We start from the raw sequence: 20769 nt of genomic DNA on the forward strand, positions 1-20769 counted from the left end.
ACTCTGATTCTAAATCATGTGCATACTTTTATCTAAGGCACTTGAGTTTATTAGCATTCAGTTTCTAACCAAGGAACTCCCTCTTCAAACTGGCCGAATGCGTGCCCAGTGCATCTGGATTCAAATGCGCAACAATAGTTTCCGGTTTTAAAAATTGTGTATTCGGGTTCAGGTGTGCTGATTGGGCATTTCTGGATATCCTCCTCTGTTACTGCTGACAGTAAAGATGGGTAGCATCAGAGGCTGTTAGTTATATTCTTGGAGTTTGTTCGCAGTACCTGTTCCAGAATGTTTTGGTAACATGATTGATCTACTTGGGATCCCTATTGGAAAACTTTGACTTTAAACCATGTGGAACCTTTTACCTTAGGTGTTTAAGTGTATCTGCGTTCATTCTCTAAGCAAAGAATCCCCACTTCAAAATGGCTGAATCTGTTTCGTATTGTAGAAGGGGTCACTGTCTAACATTGTCCCTTATTGCTGTCCACAGCGGATGCGAGATAAACAGATGTGTGCGATTTGAGTTCAGTATATACATGTGCCTTTGAAAGGAGGTCGGTTCTGACGAGATCCCTTCAGATTCGAACTTTGGACCACGCCGCTATGAGACTTTGCGCCAGTAAGTTATTCTGCATGTTAAGAGTATACTTTTGGATTACATAATTTTTGACTTAAAGAAACCAATCTATTTTATACCTTTTTAATTTGCCGCAATTTTCGATGCGTGCATATGTTAATATCGCATATAAATACTTTTTATTTTTGCTTTATTCGTTTTCAATTTTATAAAACCATAAAAGCAACAATTCATTTAGAAATATACAAACATATATATTTTTTTTAAAACTTTTTTTATTAATTGCGGTCAACAGAGATACATGACAGTTACAGCATCAACAATCCAATATAGCATGACAGGTATGGTACATTTAGTAGAAAAGCATTGACTGGCCACGGGCTGGTACATCACGCGCAGGCCGGCCCACAAGATACATACCACAGTGATCAGTATTGTGAGGACAACCACGGTAGAGCATGCCTCCCACCCACTCATGGTCATAAGGTGTGGGGATCCCTCAGCATCTACGCATAAAGACATATTACCAATCAAGGATGTAAGGTGCCACGAAACCCCCCAGCCCCCGACTGCCTCAGTCCCTTCCAGTCAGCCAGCTACGTCTCCGTGTGTATAAGTGTGCCTCATTCGTGATAAGGGGAGGGTGGTCTCTCTCGTCACCCCAGGAAGCGTGCAGCGCACAGGCAATAGAAGTGCATCATGTCAAAAAGCGGAGCACAGTGCTCACCCATGCAAGCGTCATCTCTACCGATGCGCAGTCACCGGAGCCAATGTGTATGTTTACCCCCCGCTGACCTGTTATTCTAGGATATCGGGAGGGCTAGGAAGGCGTGTATTGTGAGTAACAGCACATGACTTGCAAGTACCCCAGAGTCCCCAGCAGCCCTCCAGCAGTAAGCCTACCACCATAGTCTGAGCAGGGGGGGGTGAGTTCCCACCCCTCGGTCGTCATGTAATATGGTGAGTGTACTACGCAACGGCCACACGCTCAGGGGGCAGGCAACGGATCTTCATCCCCAGAGGAGTCACCGTGAGCCATCTGGGACAACCAGTAAATCTGTAAAAGGGACCAAAAATCACTGGGTCTACAGCGGGCGGGGAGCAATTCCGCATAGATGCCATGTTGGTCTTGGCAGTACGTGAGGTCATCAAGCCAGTCCTTAAACTTCGGTGCCCTGCCCCTCCCCCACCTGCAGGCGATCCTCCTCTTAGCTAGCAGCAAAGCAATATTAACAAACCTCCGGTCCGCCTTGGGCACATCCTTGGTATACCCCAGCAACATCACCACCGGGTCCAGAGGGAGGGGGCCAGCAATCATGACTTGGAGAGCAGTATGCACCTGTGCCCAGTATGCCTGAATCGCTCCACACTCCCAGGCCAAATGAAGGAATCCCGCACCTTCCGCGCGGCAACGCGCACACCTATCGTCCTCTGAAAGGTGAAAACGCAGCTTCCGAACCGGAGTGTAATAATATCTCTGTACAAACTTGTAATGAATAATTTTCAACCGACAGCTGGAGGATATGTCAGCCGTGACCGAGCAGCAATACTTCCACTGCTCGTCAGTGAGGTCAACAGGCAGTTCAGAGTCCCAGGCAACCCGTGCCCTTGACAGAGCCGGCGGCCGCTGCCCACGGATGGCAGCATACAGTTTGGACACCAGGTGCCTGCCATCCGACACCAGCAACACATGCATAGGCAGAACCGTCCCCGGCTCATCCGGGAAGCTGGGGAGTATGTCCCGCATTCCCTGACGCAGCCTAATATAACAGAACACCTCCATCGGTGTCGGGGGGCCGGTACGAAACACCTGATCTTTGGTGCGGAACAAACCATCCTGGAACAAGTCACCCCACGTGGTAATGTGTACTCGTTTGCACATGGACCGAAACCCAGTTTCCAGCAGTAGCGACAGCTTTGGGTGGTACGCAAGAGGCATTGCCGGTGAATAAAGCATGGGCGCTCCAAGCAGTTTAGTCACTCTCCTCCAAGAGTCAACAGTGCAGGTAACAGTAGTAGCAGGCGTCTCGACATCGCCAACCTGACCCAGTAGCATGCCCTTGAGCGGGAGTGGATGTACTATCCAATCCTCGGCAGCAACCTGCAGCATAAAAGGGGCGGGGCTAACCCAGTGAAACGCATGCTGCGCCTGAGCACTGAGATAATACACTTCTAGATCAGGGACATCGAATCCGCCTCTGTCATATGGCTGCGTTAGGACATTCCAGCTAAGGCGCGGTTGTTTGCCGCCCCAGAAGAGGTGAAGCAGCTCGGTTCGGAGCCTCTTAAAAAAAATAGTTTCCCGGGTAGTAGGGGACGTTCTGGAATAGGTATAGGAAACGCGGTAGGATGACCATTTTTATCAGTGAGGCTCTGCCTGCCATTGACAGCGGGAGGGCCAACCAGCGGGTCACATTGTCAGTCAATTGCGAGATAGCCACTCCGTAATTCAACCGAATTGTGTCCTCTTTATTGAGCGATACCTCAATGCCCAGGTATCTCAGATCAGAGCCACACCATTCCAATGGGTAATCCAATGGAAATTGGGTAACTGCGGCCATGAGGGGGAAGAACTGCGACTTCTGCCAATTAATGTGCACTCCGGATATGCCGCCAAACACTATAAATTCTCGCAGAAGTGGGTTAAGGTGTTGTTGTGGGTGCCGCACGTACAATGTAACATCATCCGCATAAAGGGAAATTCCAATCTGCCGTTGGTTACAGTTAAAGGCGCTGGCCTTATGTAATTGCCGGATCCTGCAAGCCAGTGGCTCGATTGCCAAGGCGAAGAGAAGGGGCGACAGGGGGCAGCCCTGCCTAGTACCTCTCGTGATAGGCATTTGAGCAGATAACACCCCATTAATGACGACCCTAGCGACTGGAGAGGTGTAGAGCAGTTTCACCCAGGCAATAAATATCCGAGGGAACCCCATTCTGCCTAAGATAGCCATGAGGTAACCCCACTCGACGGAATCGAACGCTTTGGTGGCGTCCAGGAACACAGCAGCGACTGGTAGCGTAGGCGCTACGGTGGGTATAAGGGAGAACAGCGTACGAAGGTTATGCGATGTGGCTCGCCCTGGAACAAACCCAGATTGATCCGGCAGCACCAGTGTAGTCATGAGCAGGGACAGCCTGGTCGCCAGCACTTTAGCAAGTATTTTTGCGTCGCAATTGAGCAGCGAGAGGGGTCTATAGGCGTCAGGTTCAACCGGGTTTTTCCCTGGCTTCAGAAGTGAGGTTATCGCTACCTCCCTCATTGAGCACGGTAGTATCCCCACCTCCAGCGATTCTTCAAAGACTTCCTTCAGCACCGGTGCCATGATGTCGATGTAGCACTTATAGAATTCGGCTGGAAGGCCGTCCAGCCCCGCAGCTTTGCCATTGCTGAGGGACATAATCGCTTCCCTGATCTCATCCAGTTCAAAAGGACATCCTAGGAATGCCCTATCGCCGTCACTCAGCCAGCAGAGGGCTATGTCATCCAGGAAGTTCCCGAAGTCCACCTCGCTTTCCTGCTGTGTGGAATACAACGGTCGATAGTGCTGCAGGAAGGTGTCCTGGATACTCTTAGTGTCCTGATAGGACCCGCCTTTGCCATCAGTGATTTCCAATATGTGGGTGGCATGGCGCTGGTGTCTAGTGAGTGCCGCGAGCACCTTTCCTGGCCGGTCCCCCTCACAATAGCGCCTAGCCATCCAATACTTGCCACGGAACTTCACCTCTCTAGCTGTCTCCTCCTCAAAGGACGAAAGCTTGGCCCTGAATTCCTCCGCCAGGTCAGGGCGAGGATTTCTGACCATCTCCGCCTCCAGCGCTTTAAGCTCCAATTCAAGTTTAGACAACATGCGCACTATGGCCCTATGTATACCACAGCTCTTAGAGATCGTGACGCCCCTAACAGTCACTTTAAAGGCTTCCCAGATTGTTTCCACCTTATCGACCGACCCCTTGTTTCTAGGGAAGAATGCCTCAATCTCCTCACCAAGTTCGTGTTTAAAAACAGGGTCAAGCAGGGCAGAGGGGAAGAGCCGCCACGGCGGCCGCACTCTGGCATATCCAGGCATTTCCAACACAGCCAGTACGGGGCAGTGGTCTGAGTAAGTACGAGGCAGATGTTGCACCCGAACTACACCCCCAGCCAGTCCTCGCGAGATGAAGCAGTAGTCAATCCTCGCCCATGAGCGTGCGTGCGTCGTGAAATGCGTGCCCTCCCTAGTCACTGGGTGTGTGTGCCTCCAGCTATCCAATAGGCCTGCCTCCGACAGTATGCCCTGAAGAGCGTCCCGAGCCTTCATGTTGTATTGTCCACTACCATCTGACCTATCAGCCCCAGGATCCAATGATAGGTTGAAGCCCCCCCCCCCCCCCCAGATTAAGTGTGTAGCTTCCACATCCAGTACATGACCCCACAATGCAAGGAAGAAACCGGGTGTGTCGATATTGGGTGCATAACAATTAACAAGCATGACCACATCAGTGCCCAATCTGCCCCAAAGGATCACGTACCTCCCCTCAGTGTCCACCCTCGCGCCCAACTTCTGGAAAGGAAGCCCCTTATTAATCAGAATAGCCGTACCCCTCGAGTAAGTGGAATACGAGGAAAACTCCCTCACAGCAGCCCATCTACTTGCAAACTTAGGAACATTACGTGGGTTTAGGTGGGTTTCCTGAAGCATTGCGATCTGTACATGATGCCTATCCAAATATGCAAGTACATTTCTGCATTTCCGGGGGTCATTAAGGCCCCGAACATTCCAGGACACAATTGAGACATTACTCAAGGCGACATCACCCATGCTTGTCATCACATCCCTGAAAAAAAACCATGGTCAGTGCACCAGCCCTCGCTCGGAACGTACCAATGACAAGTCTCTTTGCTGATTGGAATCTTCGCAATGCCCATCCACTGATGCTCGCGCACACTCCGTCCTTGAACTCTGCATACATGCCATGAACATCTCCCGCAAAACTGCCCCTAGGGCCAACAACGCACACCCCGCAGTCATACACCCCCCCACCCCACTCGTGCAACACCCCAACCCCCGCTCAACAAGACCTCCCCCCTCCCACTGAAGCAACCCAAACTTGCCAGTATCACTTCCCCCCTCCCCACCCCGATCCCCGCCCTCAACAACCATAGAAAAACTGTGTGGGGAATCCCCTTCCGGGGGCATCAGAGGTACACACCAATACACCCCTACAATCCCCTCCCGCCCCGCACAGATCATACGGGAACAGTCAGAGAAGGGGGGGTGGTGCCTGGTATATATCACCCCTGCAGGTCAGAGCCTGTCCAACATACCACCGTCTCTCGCGGCATCCCCCCCTGTCGGAGCAGATGCCAGTCAGGCCAGGTGAGCCATCTATGCATCCGCCACTGCGTACACCTCCCCCAACACTACCTCCATCCTGGACATTCCAATACAAAACTCAACCCTGGAGTGCAGCATACGACCTGTCCGCCAGTCCACAGCCAGTTCACACAATGATGATACTGCAATCCAGTTCCGTAACCCAGGTCAGAACAACCAGGGCCAAGACAGGTCGAAGGATCCAAACCGAATGCCAGTTCAACAACAGGAGGTCATCCAACCAGCAACAAAGAGGCAACCTCAGTCTGCAGCTTGCTCCTCTGGGTCTCCGTCCGCATCCCCATTTTCCGCGTTTCGTCTGTCTCTCCTGGTAGTTCGGAGTTTCTTGATGTAGTCCTCCACCTGCTGTGGATTGATGAAAAAATGTTGTTTGCCCTGATGGGTCACCCTAAGCCGTGCCGGGTATAGGAGGGCGTAATCCACCTACATGTCTCTTAACTTTTTCTTCACAACCAGAAACTTTTTCCGCTGTTCCTGCACCAGCTGCGTAAAGCCCGGGTACACCGAAAAGGGCACTCCATCGCAAGACAAGTTGTGATTCGTCCGTGCTGCTCGTAGTGCTGCGTCGCGGTCACGGTAGTTAAGCAACCGGGCGATGATAGGCCGCGGCTGCGCCCCTGGCTTGGGCACTGGACCCAGGGAGCGGTGCGCCCTTTCGACGATAAATTGACCAGAGAAGGCCTCTCTACCCACCGCAGCGACCAGGATTTTCTCTACGTATTCCTCCATGCGCCCAGTGTTGGTGGATTCCGGCACACCCGTTACGCGAATGTTATTGCGCCTACTTCTCGCCTCCAACTCCTCATTCTTTGCCGCTATTACTCGTAGTATGTTGTCCATTCTGGAGAGGCGCGCGTCGTGAGAAGCAGACGAGTCCTCCGAGGCAGAAATGCGTCTCTCCGCTTCCGTCAAGCGTTCTTCATGGACCTCCAGCTTCTGTACGACCCCATCCATCCTGGAGGACAGGCGGTCCACCATGTCCACTATCGTGGCGAAGCCCTGTCTCATCTCTTCCAGCATTACGGGCATCTCAGGGGCCATGGACGTGGAAGGGGGCTCAGTGCCCGGAGGGTCGTGGGCACCGCCAGCGCCAGTCGTGCCACGCAGCTGCTTCTTGGGCGGCACAGGTTCAAAAGAGAGTTTAGGCTGCTTGTTGTCGTTCTTCCCCATTGCGCTCCGCCTGTAGGGGCCCGAGGCGCCCAGCGAGAGGCGATCAGTGTGGCGCTCACTGCCCCTCGCCAATCCTCTGTGCATTCGCGCCCCCTGTGCAGTGGTCGCGTCGTTGGCAGCGTCTTCTGCGTGAGGAGCAGGGCAGCAGTGCCAGAATGGCTCCCCCACCTCGATGTGCCCCAGCTCCGGTGACCAGGACCAGCCGCCACTGCTTACGAGGGGGGTCGGAGTTCCAGCTGACCACGTTGTGTGGGCGGCGGGCAGTAACGCGCCGGCGAGTAGCAAGCAAGGTCCGCACTCAAAGTGCCCTGGGGGCGGTGTGGGGGATAGGGGGGGGAGGCCCAGCGCGCCTCCACCGGGCAGCAACGTCCACAGTATGGTCTTAGTCTGTGGCCCCCATAGGTCCTATGACACTCCCCGACCCCCAGTGCCCAGAAGCAGCGAGCCCAAAGCAGGATCAGGGGCACCGCCGGCAATCCGCAGTCAGAGGCCGGGGTCCCGGTCAAGCACCCCCCGGCTCAGGCGGTAGCACACGGCACTCTCCGCACTCCCAGCAGGGTGTAGGTCCGCCGACCAGCACCACCGCACGGCGCCGCGGCCAGAGGAGGGGGAAGACTCACCGCCGCCGCCGACCTCCGAGGTCTGGCAGGTCTGGCAGGTCCCGCACCTCCCGGGCCGATCACTCCAATTCCGAGGCCTACCTGCCTCGTGGCAAGCCCCGATCTCGCGTGGCGCCGCACATAGGTTCTCGCGCCTCCTCTCCCCAGCGATGCGTCCCGGCCAGAGTCTTCGGTCGGCTAAGTTCGGCGCCTATGCTCGGTTCGTCCCCAAAATCGGACTGGAGCTGCAGGGTAGGAAGGCTCACACTCGGTGAGAGTTTCAGGCATAGATCCGCAGGCAAACAGGATAAAATGAGGATAAAGCTGACCAGGCAGCCAGAGCCTCACTAAAGTGCGGCCATTAGCTTGTGCGCCCTCTAGCGCCCCCCATATACAAACATATTTGAATTAAAAACAGCTAATACATTTTCTATTCCTCAATATACTTTTTTAAAAACCCAACATGATTCCAACACAATACTCATCTTTCAATGACTGTAAAAATAGAAGGGCCGGTCGGCATTGCCGTCATAAACCCTGCCTCAAGAAAGGTTTAATCCATCTGGCCCGTTCAGTTATATAAAATTTACAAAAAAAGATCACGTGTAATAATGATTGATCTGATAAGTTATCACACTGACATTTAGTAAGCATCCTAGACCAGTCATTGGTATTTGGGAATGTGACCAGGCGAAAAAAATAATCAAATCTGAACCTGGTCAATATATACCTGTCATACCCCCTCAAACACCATGCAAGATAGGGCTGGATAGTGACTGAGGTCAAAATAAGTTGGTGCTTCGTCACTGAATTTTTACTTATCTCTAGCCCGAATCGGGATAGGGCAAAATGATTCAAACACAATGCCTTAAGATCTTTTCTAGAGATATTAAGTAAGGAATCAGGGTTGCTAAGAAATTCTGGTCTACTCAGATCATTGGAGAGATTACAGATGTACTTCAACCATAGGATCTTTCTCGCCTGGTCCAAACCCATAGAATCTTTAATTATGCCCAGGTTCAAACCTAGATCAGGTGACGTCCAGACTTTATGCCATAATAGCATCAGTTGTGTTTTTATGACATCCGTAATATAGCGAGTCCCCAATTCGCTATGATAATTAAAAACAGATGCACTTTGGGGGACAGCTAAAATGAATCTTAAAAAAGCATTCTCAATTAATTGAATTGATAAAACGTCACTGTGGCCCCAAACCCCTGCTCCATATGTAGCCACACTAATGCACTTAGCTAGATAGTGGCCTCTTTCCCATCTTTTTAGCAAACATCATCAATGCCGCCATCGACCTCTTAAATAGTAACGCCTTATTCTTGATTGCAGGTCCCCAAGAACCTGTTTCATCTAGTAAGATCCCCAAACAGGAGAATGTTTTTGTGGATTCAATTTTGTCTTTCCCAGCTACAAGAGAACACAACCTGGTTTTTCCCTTACCACAGGACATAACGTATGTCTTTTTAACATTAAGTCTCAAGCCCCTATTCTCCATAAAATCGATATAGGTGTTAAGGGCCTTCTGGAGACCAAGCTGGGTTCTAGCCATTAAGACTGCATCGTCTGCATATAAAAGTGAGACGATTTTGCTGTGATTAATTTTCGGGGAGTCTTTCACATTGGCCGCCAATATGTCCTCCAGTTCATTAGTATATAGACTGAAGAGGAACGGGGCAAGTACGCAGCCTTGTCTTACGCCTTTTTTTTTACATGAAATGGTTTAGTACATTCTCCTTTAAATCCGAACCTCACCTTTGCAGAGGCCCCCGCGTAAAGTTGTCTCAGGAATAATATGAGTGATGGTTCTACTTTTAGTCCTACTAGGATCTGCCATAATCTGTTGTGATCCACACAATCAAAAGCTGTGGAAAGGTTGACAAATACCGCAAATAAATTGCCTTGTTTTGCCTGAGTATATTTTCCATGTAGCATGTTGAAATTTAGGACCTGCTCTACAGTACCCCTCCCCTCCCTAAAACCATATTGAACTGGGCTTAGAATATTATTTTCTTCTGCCCATTGTTGTAACCTGTTCAATATGACTCTACCTGCTACTTTCATAAGGGAGTCGAGAAGGGAGATAGGTCTGTAGCATGCCGGGTTTTCCCGGTCACCCTTTTTAAAAATTGGAATTATAATAGACTCTGACCAAGATTCGATAAAACCCCTTTCTCAGCTAGCATTCAATACTCTTGTCAATAGTGGGGACCATAACACCTTCTTAAACTTATACATATTGATCGGAGTCCCGTCTGGCCCTGGGGCCTTACCTCCTTTACTCTCTCTTATGGCCATTTGTACTTCCTCATACGTAAAATGGATATCATTAGGGACAAAGTTAGTCTGGTCATTTTGAACTGTTTGTCCGTTTACTTCGACAATATTTGTACCCCCAGAACCATAAATTGACCCAGGTGTCTTCGCTTATTGCCACCTCGATCCTAGCCATTGGAGAAAAAAGGGGCCTTTACTGCCTCCCAGAACAGGGAGCAATCCTTCCGTAGGGAAGCTTCATATACATTTTTCCAGGCCTGCTCCTTGATGTCTTTCTTACGCCTATTTCTTCCTGCGCTATAGGCCTTCCTAAGCCCCTAATTTCTTCATAATGTTATACTGGTTTATGTAGGGCAGCTTTTAGTAATGAATATGCTTTAGTGCAACGCGAGTCGAACCACCCATTATTTAAAAACTTTTGGTTCCTCAATGGACGTTTTAGGGTATTTTGAATTATTCCAGTTATTTGGGAAAAAGCACTCAATAGCTCACAGGAGGAAGTGTCCTCCTGTTAACACTCAATTATTGGGATTTTTGCTTGTTTCATTATCCTAGTGCTCATAATCTCAGGGTCGCTCTTAGCCCAACATATTGAGTAGCCATTCTGTCGAGCCAACACACAACCTTGGGTCCAGGCTAAACTCTGAGCAACTGTACCAAAGCCTTTATCAGGCAGTACAATATTAACATTTGGGGCAGGTGATCACTGAACCCAATTGGTTGGGTAATGAACTCATTCAGCCAGGTTGCATATTGATTGGGAAAAATAATATAATCGATCAATGTGTTGTGGCCACGTTCTACAAAGGTGGGACTAAAATCAATAGGCGGGTCATATGACACATTTGCAAATCCGAGGTCCTACGTTGCCATGACTTCATTTTGACTTTCACCCATAATTGAATGTATAAAGTGTGGAATTTGACCAATGACCTCTTCATCCGGGTCCCCGTTGTCGCTCAAGGGCTGGATACATACATTAATTTTAAAATCCCCACCCCAAATTAGGATCGAATCCTTCCCTGGTTGAACACGTAGTTACCTAATATCCTCATTAAGCCCGGATAAAACCTCACAAACAATACCCCTCTCCATGTTATTGTAGAAATTAATAACTACCAACTCCACCAAAGATGAAATGTCAACAACAACAATTTGATAATAGCTGGTTGATTTTAGCGTTTTTATCCGCAACACCCTAAGCATGTTAGAAATATACATACAGATCCCCCCTTTATGTCTCCCGTGGGTGGAACGGCTTGCTGAGATGTGGTAGGTCTTAAAACCATCAAGATGTATTTCGCCCAACAACCAGGCCTCCAGTAGGCACAGGATATCAAACGCCCTAGCAAAGTCAGTCCAGACAGAGTTGTCGACCTTGGATTGGAGCCCAGAGATATTCCAAAAAGCTATTTTCACCCGCCCCCTGCGCGTTTATATTGGGGCCCTATGGCCCTTACACTCCCTTCCCCATCTTTGCCCTTCCTATACTCTATAATGGCACTTACGCCTCTGTCCTTAGCACCTGTTTCTACCAGATCAGATCCAACTTTCTGACTTACTGGGGCATTATATCCCACTGTATCGTGGCCTGTAATGAAAGTGTCTCCCGTTTTGGATGTACTTGTACTTTCATTTATTTTCATGATGTTTACTGCAGATGCCCCAACACCATCTTCATAGGGAACTGGGGACCTTCGCTATCAACAGGTGTTCGTGCAGAAATGTTCAACATTTGTCAATCTACTTGCTCCAGTGAATACAATGGGCCAAACCGTTATGAGACATGTAAATAGTACCTTGTGTCATTATTATAATAGTTATAGTGGCTACCCATCGGGACTGCGTTATGATTAGCAGGCAATTTTGGCTGATAGAAAAAGCCCAGGGGTAGAACTTTTATCCCTTCTATCGCAAGTGTGCTGGAGCCTCCCCGGGTCAGTATTTCTTGTACTAATGCCGGGGAGCCTAATGATAAAACTATGCAATCCCCATCGAAAATCTTTTTGCTATGTCCGACCCAGCTTACGTGTCTTACCATTTTAAAAGCGCTGAACATATCTTGTGTCAGACCAGTCTTTAAGCCTAAATAGTGGAGGGATTTATTTCTCAGTGTAACCCAATTTTCCCTGTCCCCTTCACTTGGCGATGGTACATTAGCCAGAATCAGGGTGTACAGAGCTGCTGCAGGTGGAAGATCCAGTCTATCAACGTTATTACTTTGAGCTGTAGTGTCTAACATACTGGTGGCTAATCTCGAGCGACTATCGATAAGAGATGACTTGTTACTATTTATACAGGTTTGATCATTTATACTCCCTCTCGCTATAGCCTCCCTAGTTTCCTGTACTTTTAGTCCCATAGACCTATAAAACTCCAATCCCCCCTGATGGCTAACTCTTTCCGCTTGAATTATATGCTTACCACGGGTAGAAGGGCGGTCAGATAGGGCACAGTTGTGATCAGGAGCTGTTCCTCTATCCCTGCATGGTTCGTGGTTCTGCATGGTAATCGCTTTCGATTGTTCTGTCAATGAGGCCAGACTACCCTCTATTGAATCAAGTCTCTTACCCAAAGTGCTAATTGCATCTTTAACAAAAGTAGTCAAGTCGGCAATAGATTTTATAATGCCTCCCATATCAGCGCTGGATGGGCCTTTAATTGTGCCCTTATTACTTAAATCTTTTACGCAACCTTTTACTTTGGTGTTAGATGGCCCCTCCTTAGTTTTAACCTTTCGGTGTATAGGAGGTGGTTTGTTAATTTGTGGTGGTAAATCTGAGACGACCGGTTTCTTGGATACACACGCTCTTTTATGGGAAGGTAGCAGTGTGCTTTCTGGGTCAATAACTAAGATCTCATCGCCACCTCGTTGTATACACCCGTTATCTAAAACCTCTACTATCTCTGATCTATGAATTACAACACTTTCAGGGTTGCCCTGGGGGGATAAGCTAGTGGTACACAAGCTAGTGTGACCAGAAGACTCTTTACTCAGTTCTGCTTCTACGTTGGAGATTTGTTTATCTAAGGCTCCCACCGCCCCAGATAAATATTTCATGAGGGAGGCACTAGGATTCTTGTCCTTCTTCGTTTTTTGGCCAGGTGGGTGGGTTGTAGTTTTCTTTTCCCCATATTCTTATTTTCTTACACCCTGATAAAAAAAAATTCAAAAAGGAGTTTACCCCTCCTTTACTCCTCAAATACAACGTAGGTTGAACTAAGAACGAAGTGATTCTAAATGTGTCCAAGTACTTGGTAACGTATTTTAAAAAGCTCCCCCAGCCCCCCCTCCAACAACCAACAGAGTCCAGCGGGTTTATCAGTTCCAAATAATTTTTCGCCAGTGTGTGTGATAAGCAGGACCGTTAAAGAGGTAAATAATTACCAGATAACAGGCATTTTGCAGTTAATCCTGGTGGAGACCCAAAACCAAGAGCCCTGGCCCAGCCCGGCCTCCTCTGGCCGATGACGGGCAAGGACGGGCCCGCGCGCGTCCCGCGCCGCGGGGGCTCACCGGTGCTTTTCTACGGTGGCAATGGTCTTCTCGCGGCAAATCTCACGTGGCCGCGAGAATGGGGGTAATGGTAGTTTGGGCTCAAATGAAGGTATGTCTCACAGTCCCTTGGCGGCGGGGCGGAAAGACAGCAATCTTTGGGCACAACAGGGGAAGGAGCAGAAATCCAATGTGGCAAGCAGCGCGTCCCACGCCGCGGGGGCTTACCGGTGCTTTTCTACAGTGGTGCTGGTCTCCTCACTGCAAATCCCGCGCGGCCGCACTGCCTTTTTGGGGTTGTAGTGCCCCGGCAGTCCGCGGTGACCCAGAATAGGGGCAATAGTAGTTTGGGCTCAAATGAAGGTGCGTCTCACAGCCCCTTGGCGGCGCGGCTGAAAGTCAGCAATCTTTGGGCACAACAGGAGCAGGAGCAGAAATCCAATGTGGGAAGCAGCTCGTCCCGCACCGCGGGGGCTCACTGGTGCTTTTCTACGGTGGCCCTGGTCTTCTCGCGGCAAATCTCGCGCGGCCTCACTGCCTTCTGGCGGTTGTAGTGCCCCGGCAGTCCGCGGTCCGCGAGAATGGGGGCAATAGTAGTTTGTGCTCAAATGAAGGTGCGTCTCACAGTCCCTTGGCGGCATGGCGGAAAGACCGCAATCTTTGGGCAGAAAAGGAGCAGGAGCAGAAATCCAATGTGGCAAGCAGCGCTTCTTTAAAAATGTAATATCTGACAATGCAACATATCACTCTGGACTTTTCAAAATGGCTTCTGTTTTGCAAACATATAGCGCAAAGCAATGGTTCCTTTCTAAAGAATTGCAATTTTTGAGTCTCCACGACTTGGTCCCGTATAAACTTGACGTGATAGCTACCCTATGGAGAAGCCTCTTGCAAACTGCTTCGTGTTTGAAACCATGTTAATACGAGCGACTAATAACCCTTCTTTTATTTAAAGCGTCTCGAAATATTGCCCAACCAGAACTGTTTTGGATTTTAAGAGCGAGCAGCACATGAGTGAGAATGTTATGAAGCTATATTAAGTTATAGAATATGCCACAACGGCATCATGAGATTTTATTCAACCTCTGTTATCACATTGCTTTTGTGCACATTTTTATTAGCCGACTACGCGAGATCCATGCGATGTGGTGGCTTTAACTATTTCCACTTAATGGCCTATTAATGGGGCAGCAGCGGACTGAAACATGTTGGTAATAGGGTCTTAGGACCATAATATCCCTTTTAACCTATACTTTCAATTTTTAATGTCCCTGGCAGATCTAAGAATAAAGGGAAACTGGGATCTGACATTGGATTTTTAAATCTTTAACCCCCTGGCCAAACACATCTCACTAAGTGCTCCCTGAAATATGGTTGAGCCCACCCTGACTTTTAGGCGTCATGGTGTCCCGATAATGAAGCATGACACCACTAGGGTGTGTGAGGGAATATAAAACAAAAGGACGTGCCTCCTTTCCCACTTCATAGTGGCGGTATATTCATAGCTTCACAATGGATTCTCCACCAGTGTTAGTTCAGGAATTGTCGTAATAACTTAACCATTATCAACGGTTAAACAATCAGGGGAGTACTCTTTGTGAAATAGACTCACGGAGACACCCATCCACTATGGTGCAAAAGTGTGTCCGTGACACACAGCAGCAAATTTGAGGGAGAGGGGAGGAGAGTGGCATATTTCTGTAAATCAGGCGCTCTACTGCCTTCTCGTTCTCACATAGTGCATCGTTTGCGGCTGCTGTACTGTGCTCAGTGAGAATATAGGGCCATATTTACAAGGAAGTAACGCAGCGCAGTGCGGCAAGCAATTCAGCTGCGCCCAGCTACGTTACTTTCAAAGCAAAGGGATGCGTCATATTTACAAGAATATCACGGATCCCTGAGCTCTCCCCTGCACCGGCGCACAATTGGATGCCGTACGCAAATGCAGGCACCCTTGCAGCCATGGTGCAAGGGTGCCTGCATTGCAGGGGTGACTCTTTTTGTGCAAGAAGGGATATCTTTCTCTCACAAGAGGCGTTTTCCTCTTTCTATGTGTGCTTCAGAATGCAGCATGCATAGAAAGAGGAAAAAACTAGGAGAAATAAAAGTATTTCTCCTCGTTGCACCTTCTTACGCCTCCCCTGGGGAGGTGTGGGATTCTGATGCATTCCCAGGTTTACGAAACGTTGTAAAACTGGGAATGCTGCAGAATCCATAGGTGTTGCGTGGGAACATCCAACACACCTACGGAACGCCCCATTCATGCAAAGTACTGAGTGAAAGGGGGCTGTATTTACAAGGACATGAAAAGTCACACAAGGTGGCTTTACGTGTCCTTGTAAATATGGAGGACCACACTACGCTGTTGGTGCGTCAGAAAAAGTGATGCGCCAGGGGCTTGTAAATATGCCCCCTAGCATATCTACCCCACAGTGCCTTGTGCTGGTATAGGGGATGAACACACATTGGGTAGGAGGGACCATGGAAAGCATCACTGTCATCAGACTGCTGGCAAAACCTCTGCAAAAATCTTAGTTTCGGTGTTTATTAGAGAAATTGGACAATACGAGAAACAATGCTCCTCGGAGTTAGCAACAACTACCATTGTTGCAAGGTCAAGGCTGGTTGGAGGGGGCCCCCCGTGCCCTAATTCTTGAGACATATTGTTTTATTTGTCTTGTGGTATTCAAGAGGGAAGCCACCGGGGCCCTGCATTTTGTTAAAACTTCATATTCACAATGGCTCCCGAAATCTCCTCTTCAGACGTGGGAGCCACAATTGGGAGGTCATTGATGAGAGGTGTAGTCAACTTGCGATCCAAAATCTCTTTTTTTGCATACAGCAGTTGGCAGTAGGAGGCAAAAGCAGCGGGGACATCTATGGCAGAGCTAACCTCCAATCCCTCAAGGGACACAACGTGTCACTCATTGCTAACCAGTACAGCTAATTGCCCATTTCATAGATGCGTCTATTGGATGCCATCCATGCTTGTTTGGCCTCCAAATAATGCTGCTGCAAAGACTCTTTCGCTTTATCAAGTTGACATTGCAACTTTTACCCCACCTGGAATGTGGTACTGGTGGTGCAGTCGGAGCACCTGGGCATCAAGGTCTGTAATAGCCTATTGCATTTCCTTTTCTCGTGCTCTAAAGAAAACCTTGCCCCTACTCAGGACCGGACTGGGATGTGAAAGCAGCCCTGGAAAATTTTGCCAGACCAGCCCCCGCCCAGCGCGTAACGAACCAGCCCCAGTCCAACGCGTAGCGAGCGAGCGCGCAATCTCGACGGCCACTACGGGGGTTTGGGGGGGTCCCCCCCAAGAAAATTTTGAAAAACGACAGACCAAAATGGTGAATTTTACAGCACATTTTTCATTACATATTCAAATTGTATCAACTTTCAAAGCACAGTAAACAGTAGATGAGGACCTTAAAGAACATCAGGTTACCCACCCAGTCATATGTATTCATAGGCATTCTTTCAGAGAGCACCAAAAATAGACACAAGTAGTGAATCAGAGAAAACAAAGTAAAAGTGAGACCAACCCCGACATGGTTTGTATCGAGCAATCGCTGGGAGCAACGACTAGGGGGAGTTTGGGGGGTTGTTCTACCCCCCAAGAAAATTTGGGAGACAGAAAGGCCAAAACAAAGCATTATTCAACACATTTTTCATTACATATTAGATTGTATTAACTTTTAAAGCATAGTAAGTGATTACCTTATAGAGCACCAGGATACCCAATCATAAATCACAGACATTGCTACAGTGAACACTAAAAAATGAAATGTCAAGCATGAAACATGAATTTAAATATAACCAATTTATTCTTCATATGAAATAGCATAAAGACATTTAAAAACACACTGAACTTCAAACAAGTGTGCAAAGGTTCAGAGTAAAAAGTGTACAAGACAATGTGCAAACATTAAATGATTTTTATATCCTGAGTTTTGTAAACAGTGCTTAAATAAAGGATCTCATGTAAAGTGCAACAGCGCACAACATTATGACTAGGTATATTGACATTGTAAACAGCTAACATGACCTGTCTGTAGTAGCAAATCTTTGATATGATATTATATACTATAAAACATAACAACATACTTCTTCTCAAACAAGTGTTATATTCAATTGCACTTTGCATTCATTTGTGTCAAGAGGGTGTTTCGCAGATGAGATATCCGAGCAAGTCCCCAAGCAACCACCCATGGGTTTTGATGTAAAGTCCTACCTACTAACAAAGGTAGACCTCGATTTAAAACAAAAGCTGACGCATTCTTGAGGTTTTCCAAGAATGCATGTATGCTGTAAAGTACAGCATAAATACAGTTCAGTAAACATTTTAAAGTGTTCCTAAGCATAGGATTTTGTATTGGATGGATATTACTTGTTGTTTCTGTGCAAAGCCTATGCTAGACAGTAGACATAATGCTCACAGGCTTTCACTATGGTACAAAGGTGTGTGCGTGGTGTAAAGCAGGCTCAAAGAGAGCCAACGCAAGGAGGTCAACTCTGGTTATTTCACTGCATTGTTTGATATTTATAAATGGCCCTCAAAATGTTAACGGTAACGTGCAAAAGTCAAATGCTTTTCATGTCAAGAGTGCAACCATCAAAGAAAATATTTTATTAGAAGTGCTCAGCTTACAAATGTGGTAACTTAAGCTCACATTTTAAAGTGTTAACATCCCTTGCATCAATTTGGTTTTGGAGGCAAAAAGATCCATGATTTCTCATTGCTTATTCGCATTAAAGCATCTTTTTCCACAGACATAAGCATAAAGGCTTCCAAACGTGACTGAGAGAGAGAATTACGCAGCCTATTCAAGATGTACTTGAGCTTAGAAAAAGATCTTTCACAAGCCACCTGAGAGGAGGAAAGAATCAATGCCAACTTATAGGCATTACAGAGAGAAGGGTAGGCTTTACTGTACAGGTTATAACAAAATAATAAACTATAACAGCAAGCAATTCAGTCCCGGCAAGTCTTACACTTATACTTTTTTTGCCCAACATTTGCGGACTGTACTATCTCATCATCAAAGTTGAGATAATGTGTGTCTAAATCTTGCTCATCTTCCACTTCTTGGATGATACTGTACTCTTCTTCAAGACTGAGTTTTAGTCTGCTCCACTTAGATGCAAAATCAAGCAACTCATGCTGCAGTTTTTCAACAGATGCTTCCGGATCAAATCTAGTTAACAAGCCACTTAGTCGTTGAAGAACATTTTGTGGAAAGTTCTGGAGGATGGCTCTAAAGTTTCTGGGGTCCAGGCATGCCAAATCTGCAAACAACTGGCCATAAGTTGTGAATCGACTTTGCAGGCTGGCAGTGCTTAATTTGTAAAATTTTAAGTGCAGGTGCTCAAATCTTTGTCGGAGGCCACACCTACTTTTCTCTGGCTCCACCCACTTCCGCCATTGGCTCCGCCCACATCCTCAACTGGCCCTTCGAAAAGCCAAATGATTTTCAGCAAAGGAGGAGCCTTCCTCATAATAGGTTTTGATAGGATGTTCCCCTGCCCTGTTAACATTTTGAAAAAGATTCAATCAAAAGTGCATTCAAAAGCACAAGTTTGATATAAATTAGCTGAGATCACTAATACATTGGAAAGGGACAATTGTATTTATTCACTCACTTTTCAGAGCTTTGCTCTATATGTATTTCATATATTTATATGTACTTAAGTAGCACCAACTAAGCTAGCTATTGAACGCTGTTCATTCTGATCAAAAATTTTATTTAAACATTCCATCTGTCAGCAGATGTTTGCATTGTAAGCGTTTTATTTGTTCACTCGTACTTCAAAGCCTAGCTAAAGCGTATTTCATTCAATTAATTTCAACTCTAGCTCTTGTTTTCAAATGTCTTTTTTAAATATATAGCACGTGCTACTACTCTAGATTGCACTGCTGAGTAGGTGTTTGGAATATTGAACTCAAAAGGTACCTAGTTCATCCAGACAATGATTAAGGTTTCAGTCAGCCTTGCCAGAATTCAGGTGGAGCCAGCAGGTCACACGCCGTTCTCAGCAGCAAGTGTCACGTCACTGGACCAGAATTCTGCTGCCTTGATTGCTATATAGAGTGTCTCCAACATTCCCGATCTCTGTGCCCCGCAGCTGCAATTGAGGTGTCTGTGACTGTCCCCCATACTTAACTGGTGCAGAATACCAAATGCCCTGCTTTTTTGTTTTTCTCGGGATGGTGCAGGCTGACTGTCTCGCGGCGAACTCTAAGAAAACAGTTTAAGGGGGACAAGCAGAGGCTGGTGGTCGGTGCCCTGCTTTGCATCAGGGAAAACACTTGGCAACAGATGTCTCTCCAGAAGACAAGTATAATTAGTTGTTGTTTCCACCTTGTGGCCCAGCGTGCTCTCCCTGCACAATTCCGAAGGTCTTGACCAGCTCTCTTGACTTTCAGTGAGTCTGACTTTCAATTGCAGGCTGCAGATTTATTTGCATCGAATTCGGCGGGAGCGGGACATCCTATTCTAATCAGTATGTATGGAGTGGAGCTGCTGCCTCTCCCCCGCCCCCACCCACGCCGGTGATCTTACAACCAGACCCTCACTCGTCAAGTCACATCACATGACAGTGCTGCAGGTCATGCAGGGGCATGTTATTGTTACATTTTATACCTATTGCCCAAGGCTTTAAGTGGGACGGGTCCAGTACTTCCACTCCACTCTCAGCACTGGCAGTTCTAAAAGCAGGTGGTGCTGAGAGTGCATGCATTGCACAAGAAAAATGAGCTCGGCCATCCTCCCCTCCCCCCCCCCCACCCGAACCCGGTCCCGCAGGAATCAATATGAAGTAATACATGATGATTACATGATTTTGCATGATTCATTTCACACACACTGTTCGTTGCGAGCGACAACGCCACCCCTGAATGCCGCACCCGAGAGAAAGAAAGGGAAACCAGTGCCGCCATTACCATGCTCGGGATCGATCGGCTGCGTGCACCAGCACCACCAGCCCTCCAGCCACCATGTTTCGACAAGTACCACGTCAGAGAGCGGCTGGGCGGGTACAGGCCTGCCGCCTGGCTAGGGCAGCAGCAGGGCCTAAAACTTTTACCAGTCTTAAATTAACCCGCAGCAGGGCAGCCAGACCCCCAGTACTCAGTGCGGCACCAGCACGACTATACCACTAAGCTACGGGCGGTGGGCCTTGCCTAGTTCAAACAGTGAATCCGAATTTCATTCAACAGCATTTGCATCAGATTCCGCATCGGACATCCATCCTAATCCTATTCAT

The 20769-nt window shown here is 47.9% G+C and overlaps 1 long non-coding RNA gene across 1 annotated transcript in view; it reads right to left on the reverse strand.

The window, feature by feature from the left end:
* Window positions 1-14014, reverse strand: part of LOC147710620 (uncharacterized) — a 56995-nt gene extending 42981 nt beyond the window's left edge. The window contains exon 1 of the long non-coding RNA XR_015295868.1: window positions 13732-14014. This is a non-coding gene — a long non-coding RNA (uncharacterized LOC147710620). The remainder of the gene's footprint in view (window positions 1-13731) is intronic.
* Between the last annotated feature and the right edge of the window lie 6755 nt (window positions 14015-20769).

This window comes from Lissotriton vulgaris, chromosome 5, assembly GCF_964263255.1.
Source record: "Lissotriton vulgaris chromosome 5, aLisVul1.2, whole genome shotgun sequence".
Lineage (NCBI taxonomy): Eukaryota > Metazoa > Chordata > Amphibia > Caudata > Salamandridae > Lissotriton > Lissotriton vulgaris.